The sequence below is a fragment of the Pteropus vampyrus genome, unplaced genomic scaffold (genome assembly GCF_000151845.1).
Source record: "Pteropus vampyrus isolate Shadow unplaced genomic scaffold, Pvam_2.0 Scaffold31, whole genome shotgun sequence".
NCBI lineage: Eukaryota > Metazoa > Chordata > Mammalia > Chiroptera > Pteropodidae > Pteropus > Pteropus vampyrus.
Window position 1 is genome coordinate 5,580,392 of NW_011888812.1, and position 11,058 is coordinate 5,591,449.

At 34.5% G+C, this 11,058-nt stretch overlaps 1 pseudogene; it reads left to right on the plus strand.

Moving 5' to 3' along the window:
- Window positions 1–8,263: 8,263 nt before the first annotated feature.
- On the plus strand, window positions 8,264–8,382 carry LOC111737862 (annotated as a pseudogene).
- The last annotated feature ends 2,676 nt before the right edge of the window (window positions 8,383–11,058 follow it).

The window sequence follows — 11,058 nt, forward strand, 5'->3', positions numbered from 1 at the left end:
AGACAGCTACTAATTTGTTGATTTCTGTTGCTAAGATTAGATTTACATTTTTGATAATTCCATATAAATGAAATCACATGTTACATGTCCATTTATGTCTGGTGTCTTTTGTTCAGCATAATAATTTTGAGAGGCATTCATATTGTTGCATGTGGCAATAGTTTGTTCCTTTTATTGAGGGATAGTATTCCACTGTAAGAATGTACAGCAATTTGTTTATTCATTAACAAATTGTTGATGGATATTTGGGCTGTTCCCAGTTTAAGGCTATTATGAAGTTGCTATGAAGAATTATGGGAGTCTTTATGTGGACATATATTTTCTCTTTCTTGTATAAATACCTAGGCTTGGCATTTCTGGATTGTGTGGTAAGTAGAAGTTTAACTTTACAAGAAACTGCCCCACTTTTTTTTTTTCAAAATAGTGAGCCATTCTATATTTACACTGGCATCGCTCCACATTCTCATGAACATTTGATATTATCAGCATTTATTTTAAAATTTTTGTAATCCCACTGGGTATATAGCAATATCTCTTTGTGGTTTTAATTTGCATATTCCCGATGATTAATGATGCTGAGCATTTCTTCATAGGCTTATTGGTTATTTACTTTAGTGAAGTAACGTGTTTGTTCAAATTCTTTACCATTTTTTTTTATTGGACTTTTGTCACCTTACTTTTGAATTTTAAGAGATCTCTCTATTTACTAGATACAAATCCTTTTGAGGCTGATATTTGAAGTTTGTTAAGACAAATTGGGATATGCTTTGTTTCGAGTTTGTTTACTCTACGACTAAAGTACTATCTTCTAATTTATACACAGAACACACTGGGTCTTCAAAGAGATACCTCTTTCTGACCAGTCAGAATGCATAGGGCTTCTAGCCCTGTTTGTGCTCTAGGAATTAGAGCTGGTCCTAAAATATTATATTGTTTAGCTCAATATCTTCTAGTTATGACATTGATGAGATGCCTTAGGAATTTAATTCTCATTTATATCAGTTAGACTATGGTAAAGTTGGTTTTGTTATATATTATTTCACTGCAATTGCAAGAACCCATCGGTGACATTAAGTAAGTATTTATTAAATTCAGCCTAAAACTCACCATCATTCTTTGTCTTCTCAGGCTGGCTTAATATTCTGCAACAGTTGCAAAGCAACTGGACAGCAGATTCCTAGCACTATTTATCTGCATAACACCCTCTATTCCAGTGCTTCACCCTACAAATTCAAGCAGCCTCTATCTCCAGAAATACTCATCCTTGTCTCCTCAACACAGTGAAACCGATGTGCTCAATTTATAAGACCATCTACAAAGTGAATCCAAGGAGCTCACAGAAATCACCTTGTTTTTCTTATCTTGTGGATCATAGTCGTGTTTTCCCTATTGTCCAATATCTGTAAACAGTTGCCTTATAATTTTTGTCAGGTTGCTGGTAGTTTACAGTAGAAAGATAAATCCACTATAATTATTTTATTATGGCCAGAGCAGATAGCTCAATATTCTTAAAATCAGCTTAGCCACAGATATAGAATGGAGGATATATGTATCCAATTGCACATTTCATTTGGAAATTTTAAGGTTATTTTATTTTAGGATAATACAGTTCAGGAAAAGAAGATGGAGAGGCAAATGTGCTAGTGCATACATGTGTGCATAGAAATATCCTGCTTCATGTGCTGAATGTAACAAAGATTAAAATGCCAAAAATATAAGAAATCAAATGTTTGTTGAGGAAGCAAGAGTTTGATCCTGTGGTTTCTTATAAACAGGAAGGGAAAGGTCACTATAGTGTAAATTTGTTCCCTCACACAAATGTGGCTCATGAAAATATTCTTTGTCAGATTTGGGAATCCAGATTTGACACACACTACTCCGGTCTGCTCCTCTGCTGTAGTCTGAAAAACATGGGTCAAAACAAGTCTGATATCTTTTGAAGAAAAATAAGATATTTGTTTGAATTAGATAAATGATTCAAGACTCATCAGTCTTTGCCAAAGAGGGGGATTTGAGAAGTAGTTTTGCTGGAGCAGCCTGGCAGCCACTCAGTGCCTACCTGTTGCCTGAAATACAGATATGTTGAGGCTGGTAAAGACTGTTTTATTTGTTCTTTTTCCCCCTTACCTCCTCTCACTGTTGGATCTTTACACTCTCCTCTTTACAGGCTCACTCCTGATCCCCTACTCAACCTTGCATTTTGAGATAAGCTTATTCTCATGGAGACTTAAGTCCTGGGTAAGCATTCCTTAATCTACAAATTTCTGCATATTAACAAGGCAAAAATGAGGAAAGGCAGTCATGAAGTTTTCAGTGGTCATCTGAAAACTTTCTCTTCAAACATACATGTAGTATTTAATAACATCTGTATGTGTCTATTACGTGTACTTAAATGTTGATTTGTATTAGATTCACTCCAAGTATCTCTACAAGGGGTGAGAGCCAGCAGGTGTGGCTTATGTTTAAATCCTTTCCATCTGTTCTGCTCCTCAAATGAGTTGTGCAAACCATGGTACATATAGAGCAAATCTAACAAAATATATGTGAACTGTATAAGAATAACCATTTAGGAAACAGCAATAAAAGGAAAAGGTCTAATTCAAAATATCCAAAACAGAACAGTACCTTATAAGTAATACATATAAAAATAAAGGTACAAAATCCATATGAAAAAATTGATAAAACCCTCCGAAGAACATAAGATATGTCTATAAAAACTTAATTTGTAGGAAATATTATTGTTACTACTTTATTCAGTGACTCAGGAATTTAATGAAACAGGAATAATTTTTTTAACTTGATAAAAATGATTCAGAGTTACTTTGTAAAGAAAGAGAACAAATCATGGACTTGCCCACATGCATTGACTTGCATTATACATTTAACTTGCATCATTTGTATAGTAAATTGGTTAATTAATTAAAAAGTAAATTAGAGAAAAAAGTTAATATAAAATTTATTATATTTGCTCAACTCTTAGTCATATTATTCAGTCTTTAAAACATTTTCACGTTCATGCTATTTAAAAGGTTTGGTGTTAACTACAAGAGAGTTCAAAGCTTTCCATTTATCTTGGACACATTGAAACAAAATATCCTGGAGAGAATATAGAGTTCTGGATCTAGAAATAGGAAGTTTCTTAGTAGCAAGACTGAGTAAAGCACAAAGCATTGAAACACTTGCTAACACAGTTAAAATATACTGGTTTCTGGTGGAGTAAGGCAGTTTGTAAAAATATCATGGACATTTACACAGAGACAATGATAAAGCTGTGGATGTAATGAAAACGCCACATTGTAGTGTGGCTACTTATGGGCAGCCATTGGTTAAAGTGAGCATTGTCTGAAATAATAATCATCTAGGAATTATTCCAAGTGTGAAATGTACCTTTTTGGATCTCATATTTGAATCACTGTTTCAACTGAACATAAATTTGGAGTTACGTAATACATATGATGCTGCATTAAATTACCACCAAGAGAAATCAAAGGGAGGTAGTATGGTGTAGCAGAAGACCCACTCAGAGGAGGAAAGGTACTTAGAGTCTAGGCATATCTCACACATCTCAGCTATTGACCAACATTGTTATATTTAGTAAGTCACTAATATATATCTCAAAGCTTGTTTCTTTTTCTCAAAAATCAATTAGTTCATTTGAATTAGTTTTGTACCTTTTTAGGTTATGGTGAAAATCTAATCATATCACATATATGAAAATGCTATATAACTTGAAAGCGTTACAATTATCATCCTTATTACTCAATTATTTCTAAAGCTTCAAACTCTTAAAATTAAGAACTCTCAAAGTTTTAAGACTGACTGACTCAGAGATGTCAACCAAATAGACTGTTGTGATCAAATGGAAAATGTCAATGAGAAAAGAGTCAAGGTGATAGGGTGGACAACTTATAGTTAGAAAGCAAAAGGCTATTACGTTTTCTTACCATCACCTCCATCCACCTGTCATCTTAGAGCTATAAAGTTGTTAGTTGCTTATGAAACGCTTGAATTTGAATGAGAAAAATCATCCATTCAAAATTATAAATGGTTATACCAATCTATCTTGGCACTACCATAAGCATCAATAAGATAAAATGGAAACAGCATAGGCCTATGAGTTAGGCATTCCAACATTGTTCTTAGGTAACAAAGTGGCTAGTCTCTTCATTTTTAAAATAAGGCTTAGATAGGATTCCTTCCTTAGGTCTACCTCCAGTTCTAATATGCTGACTTTCAACAAAAATTCAAAAGATACACATCTATCAAATAAAATGTACCTTAAATATTCTTTGGCAAGAGATGTGGTATTAGCTTAGATAAAAATTATTTTCCGTCTCTCGGTAACTCCTAATATAACATATTTATTACTATTTTATTACTATTCTAGAAATGTCAATGTTTTGAATGTATCTATGTCATTTCAGACTTCTTTGTGGGCTGCCATACATAGGAGTGAAAAAAAAATCTGAAATGTACAATGGCAAATGGGTGCCCTCATTTTAACAACACATTCTATTTTTCTCATCTAATTTGTAAGGTGACAAATCATTTCTATTCCATAGACAAGATCTTGAGAAGGCTAAGAAATGTGATTACTATAAAGCAATATTCTAACAGGAGAGTTTCAGAGGACAAAGGCCATTTAATAGGAAAAGATACCAAGGAAGATAATTCATGATACATTCCAAACAGTGAGGTAAGTCTTTCCTTTTGATCTATTTTAAATACATAAAATAGAAAAAGCATCCTCAACAAAGCCTTTTCCTAAACACCATGATAACAAGTGGCATTTAGAGACTATTCTTTGAAATTGACCTTCATATAGAGTTCTTATAATGTGTAATAGAGTAAAAGAACACTCCATAAAATCAGAGAGCTAGCAAATTGAAAATTGGTTAGAGGCTTTTTTGTGTGTGTGATACAAAGAAGGTTAATGAATATGCAAATTATCAGTAAAATTTCATGGAGGTAGGAGGGATCTAGAGAGTGGAAAGGGGATAGGGAAAAAGAAAGTTGCAGAGATTGTAATTGAAAATATATATGCGTATACACTATATGAAAGACAAAAATATGGACAATAATAATAACTAATTGCCAATTAATTATTAACTCATTACAGTAGGTTCAGGAAATACCCCAAGCCTTCACTAGAGGACAGCTCACCACAGCATGACATTCTGTGGTCTCTAATTTAGTTTTGAGTTGGCTGCTTGGTCTTCATCAGAAGATTTAGGAAGAGTTCCAAATAATAGGCCCTCACCCTTAACATGAGAATGCATTCTCAGATTTGGTATAACATTCTCTGTACCTAGAAACACGAAGGATAATAATTAATGGATCAAACTTTTCAGCATAGCAAAATATCTTAAAATATTTTGGTCTTAAACTATTTCTTGCCAATATTGTCATTTATTAATTGTGCCCTTTATGTATTGCCTCCTAATCTATTGGACCCTAATCAAGAAAATTAAAATTTTGTCTTGAGAAACTGGTTCTCCGCCTGCCAGAATAGCTTATAGCTGGTAGTTCACACCTAAATGGACCTAAATGCAGAGTAAATAAAATCAGGGCTTAGTAGAGATTGTTTTAGTCAGGGAAGTAAAATGTCAGCCTTTCTATACTTTAATTAACAAAGCCATCACTTAAGGTTTACAGTGGAATGCAAAAATGCCATTTACAATTTGAAACAAAAGAGCCATTAGCTTTCTGTCCCCTCTATTGCATTATGGATTTACAATCCTTTACTTTCATTTATTTCAGTCAAAAGCCTGCATGCTTAACCATTTTTTCTTCTCCTTTAAAGTGTATATTACTGATTTTGCTTTTAACAACAGCCTCTCAAACCTCTTTTCTCATTGTCAGCTTCTCGATTTCTTTAATTAATAACAACTTCCATTTCCCTTAATTATGTTTTCGGCATACTTACTTGCAGACACCTTTTGCCACACCACAATAACATTTTGTCAACTGCCCTGTTTTAATATCCAATCTCTGGAAACAATGACTACTGCCCCCTGATGCATGCGGCCTTGAATGTGTGTAGCTATATTTATTCTGACGTCTGCTTCAAGCTCTATCGTGGTTGCTCTCACTTTCAAATAGATGAGACCAAATATGACATTACCTTTACCCTTCTCTGGCCCACACCTCACCCCACCACAAACACACACTTTATTTTCTTTTTAATTCATAGCTTCTTCATTAGCAATGGCAAAATGACGTGATTAAGACTAAAATACTCAGCTGAATCTAAATTTACCAACTTCAATCTCATACTTTCTGTCTTCCTCTAGGGTGTCCTATTGCAATTAGTAATCGGCACAAAATTAGTGCAAGGAGGTTGAGTTTGTGCAAACAACCAAATTGGGAATGCCAGTTTATTTAACGCCTTTGCTACTGTGTTCCCTGTGACAAAGACTATTAATAGAATTTGTACATTTTTCATAAACCTGGGGGATGTTATTCCTATTAATTACATATGATTTAGAATAACAGATAGGATTTCGGTGTTGTCAATTACAGTAAAGACTTTATACACACACACACATTCACACACACACTCTTTTTCTCTCTCTCACATGCATACACAGAACACACATACACACACATATTTATCCATTTAGTTGGGTTTGACCCCTGGTTTGCTTTTACCAGAAATTATTTTTAGATATTAACATAGCAATTTTGTTACAATGAAGACCATTGTCCTCAAATTACTTATAATTTCAAAATCATAAATGGATATCGGTTAATTACCATACTTAAAACTTCTGCTATTAATAATGATCTTTGCTTAAATAGCACCAGAGTTTAAATAACTGAACAGAGTACTCTATCACAGGAACAACACTGTAAATTTAAGTCTGTACAGAAGATGTGAGTTTCCAAGTTGTTCAATAATCTTACAAGAGGTTATTTGTCCAAGTGAGCACTGCCTTATTTTTCTTAATATAATTACTTGTGGAAATTATATTTCTTCTCCAGAAATTCTACTTTTCATTATAACATTTTTGAAATTCTATGTGAAAAGGATATGCAGCATTTGATGTGATTATCTTTAATATCATATTAAGGGATTATTTGAGTTTGGAGAATCACCTCAACAACCTAAGATGAATGAATAAGGAAGGTAAATATTCAAGTTGGGTATATCCATTTGAGTTCAGAATATGTTCCAATTTTAGGGTAATAACATCTTGAAAATCAATTCTAAAGGTAATTCTGAAAGATGAGTCCCAGAATTATTTTCTCCAATAGGATATTAAAAGTGTTTTCTTGATAGAAGTGTCTAAGAAGCAAGTTACTAGCATAACATTCATTGAACAGATTCTGCGATTTAAAAAAACAGATTTGCATATTGTCACAAGATTCATTTTGAGTTATCTTTTACTTAAAAGAAGAAATGTTTGTCAAGATTCTAATCAGTTAAAGATAAACCTAAACATACCTATTTCACTAAAGCCTGATCCTGTGCATTATATTTATTTAATACATTTATTTTCTTCAGTTTCTACCTCAGTCATTCACAATGTCTTCCTTCATATTTCATAGAGAATTTAGAAATAGTGAAGCACCTGCCTTCAAATCACATCTACAGCCTTTGAGCAGCTGGTGAGCTATCACTAAGAAACTGCCCAGGTTTACCTTGGAGAAGTTTGAAGAGTTGAATCCTATTATAAAATGAGTCGGGAGACCAAGAGAACACATGCCTTCTCTAATAAAAATCTGCCCTGCTTCTCCCGGTAGTGCTGTGGTGCTTAACTGTCATAATGGATTGGGAAGGAGCTTGGAAAAACAAAAACAAAATAGTTAATATGAGGTATGATAAAATGACTTAGATCTCATTTGTTCTGCTATAATTGATCTAGCAATAATAGAAATATTTTTTGAGAAGCATTTTAAGTGAGACTCTTTGATGTCTCACAACCACTCCCATTTTTTTCTCTCTCTTGTTCTTGTTTTAATTACATGCAGAATATTTTGTTACAGAAATATAAACATTTAAAACATATCTGCCCAGTTTCGAATGATAAGAGTCTGCCCATTAACTGCAATAGTGATATATTTGTAGACTTAGAATTTAGTAAAATCAGCTGCGATGTTATAATTATCACACAGCTCTACAATCTATGTTGTCATGCTAATTAACACATTTCTGTCTGGACAAGATAAGAAATGGTGCCCAGGAATGAATATAGGTCTATGAATCAGGCTAAATTCTGCTGTCAGAATAGATTTATGAGAATAAGAAAAACTGGGCATTGTCTATGGCCACGCCACCCTGAACGTGTCCAATCTCGTCTGACCTCAGAAGCTAAGCAGGGTTGGGCCTGGTTAGTACTTGGATGGGAGACCATCTAGAAATACCAGGTGCTGTAGGCATTAAAAAAAAAGAGAGAAAAGCAAATGTGGGTATGAATTTCAGCCCCATCACATTCCTATAGTTATAGTATGTCCTTCAATTCTTAACTTCCAGTCTCATAATTTGCAAGATCTTTTTATTAGTGTCCAACTATCATAAATTATTTATTAGTTAATTTATTTAATGAATTATTTAACAGTTCTCTTTTACTGAAAGAGAAGTTATATCACCAGAGGGTGTTATTAGAGATCTTATTGATATCTCTGAAATGGTATTTGTTGGTAAAGATCCCTAGAGAAACAATCCATAATCACCATTTCCTCTTTTTCATAATATGCAATTTAAAATGTTTTCTTGTCACTGCGTGATTTTTTTTTTTTTTAATGGATTTGCACACTGGACACTGATACCAGCAAGGAATCTTCACTTGAGATGGAAAACAAGTTCTTCACTGGAAGTGCCAAGACTGTATCTACTCTCCTCTGGTAGGATAGAGGAAGGTTAATGTCTTCTCAAATTACTTAAAACAATAAAATTTTATCTGTTCCTGGGAACATAGCTTCAAATTCTATTTAGATATTTGTCATTTAACTCCAAATGATTTACCAGGTTCTATCCCTGGTAAATCATTTGGAGTTAAAAGACAAATATCTAAATATTTGTCATTTAAATATCTAGCCACAGTCCTTGGGCTCCATAAAGAAACTTGAGGTATAGAGCCGCCATAACTAATGCTTGTAGACCCTGAACCTGAATTACACCCCAGCCAATGTGCAGATATGTAAGTGAGATATAAATGTATATTATAAGCCTCTGAGATTTAGTTTGTTAATAGCAAAAGTTGATACTGACCCCAGTAGACTTCTGCCCTGAATAGAAAAACTGACCAAAAACTTTGTTAAAGTGGAGTAACACTTTGTTACCCGGCAGCGTTTGTGTAAGTAGCAGGCATCAACAAGGGAGAATTTGGGAGTATATTTTCCTCTATCTCATAACCTGCATTAGCTTTTTCTTAGCTACCCCAAACGAACACATAAGCAAAAGACAAAGCATGCTTGCTAAGGAGATGTAACTATAGAACAAGCTCCCAAATCTCCATTAGTATTCCTCAAAAAGCCATGTGTAACAAGAAACTAATCTATGTCAAATGGTGGAATCCTTATGGAGATATGGCTCTGAGTCAAGATTGCTTTGCTCCACCCTTGAATAGGAATGGCACCTTCCATTTTCCTCTTAGACAGAAATTATGGTGCTGACAATGCTGACAGGGGAGCAGACAGGCAATACAAGGCACTCGACTCCATGTCAAAATAAGGAGACTTTATTAAGATCTGAAGATTCTCAGGGTGTTCCCCACCATACTTCACCTTGTATCTGCTAGGCTTCAATTTCAAGTATCAGCATGAACACCCCTCCTCCATATTTTTCAATTTCCTTAGAGAAATTAAAATATTTCCCCTGGAAGGCAAAATTCTTTGCCACATATCTCTCTGTCAGCTTTTGAATGGGGAAAAGAGGAGAAACAGGAGTGAGAAAAGGAACCAACTAGTCTTGCTGTTGTGTATATGGTCCTTTAGTTAATTACGCAAAAGTCTATCCCCATTGCCCACTCTTGCCCTTTGTGGTTGCTGACATCAAGCTGGGAGACACTGTTTATGAGTGTGGAAAAGAACTGGTTCACAGCAACCTTCTGCAATGCGTGTCCACAGCTGTAGCTTTCTCTGGTCTGGTTTATCCATCAGTGTGATCCCATTGACTTTCCTACTTACAGAATTCTTCAGAATGTCTGAATTGCTAATGGCATACTCTTGGATGTTGATTATTATTGTAGATTTACTTCTCATTTTACTGTCATACTGTCACTTCAATGTAAATGCAAAAGCATGTGCGCAATCTGTCATCTTGATCCAGAAGCCAATTTGGCAATGTACAAAGATTTGATTAGAGGCATCAATTTAAACTTTTGTTTAGGAAACAAACAAATAAACAAACAAACAAAGACAAAACCATCTTTCGACAGAGATTGGGACTAGTTGAGGCCGAAGTTAAACCAGTTCCCACCCCGCCCCAAATGATTGTGTTATGACTGCTATACATTTGCCCAGAGATTTCAAAGAAGAATGAGCAGAGTGAAGGCAGGACAGATTACAGCAGCGAGCCAGTATGCAGAATTCTTCCCATGGAAGGAAAGGGAGTGGTATGATTTTTAACATCTTAGAACGTGCAAAGCACTGCACCTTTATGTTATCTTATTTATCCCTCCCGTGTAGTGAGGCAGATAATTCTACTTCTTCTATTTTACAAATTAAAAATTAACTAGAGATGTTACATAAAGTGCAAAAGTTCACACAGCCACTCAATGACAGAGCTTAGTTTGAATCTGAGTTCTGTGTCCTCCACTGAGGAATTTCACCCCAAAGTCCTCAGGTTATCCTCAAAGAGGCGTTTCTCATGAGCATCCCTCAGAGGTGTGATGATCTACTTTTCCCAAAACTATATTCAAAGAAGCTGGGTAAGTATTCAACTTTAGTCAAGAAATTAAACATTCTTTTATTTTTCCTTTCCTTAGGTGAAAGTTTCTTTTGCCTCTGACTTGGTGGGTCATTTAGATACATTTTGATGCTCTAAAATTTGTACCCTTGCCTATCTCTGAGAATACATAAAACCTCAGTATTTGTAAATGTTTAAGTTCTCAA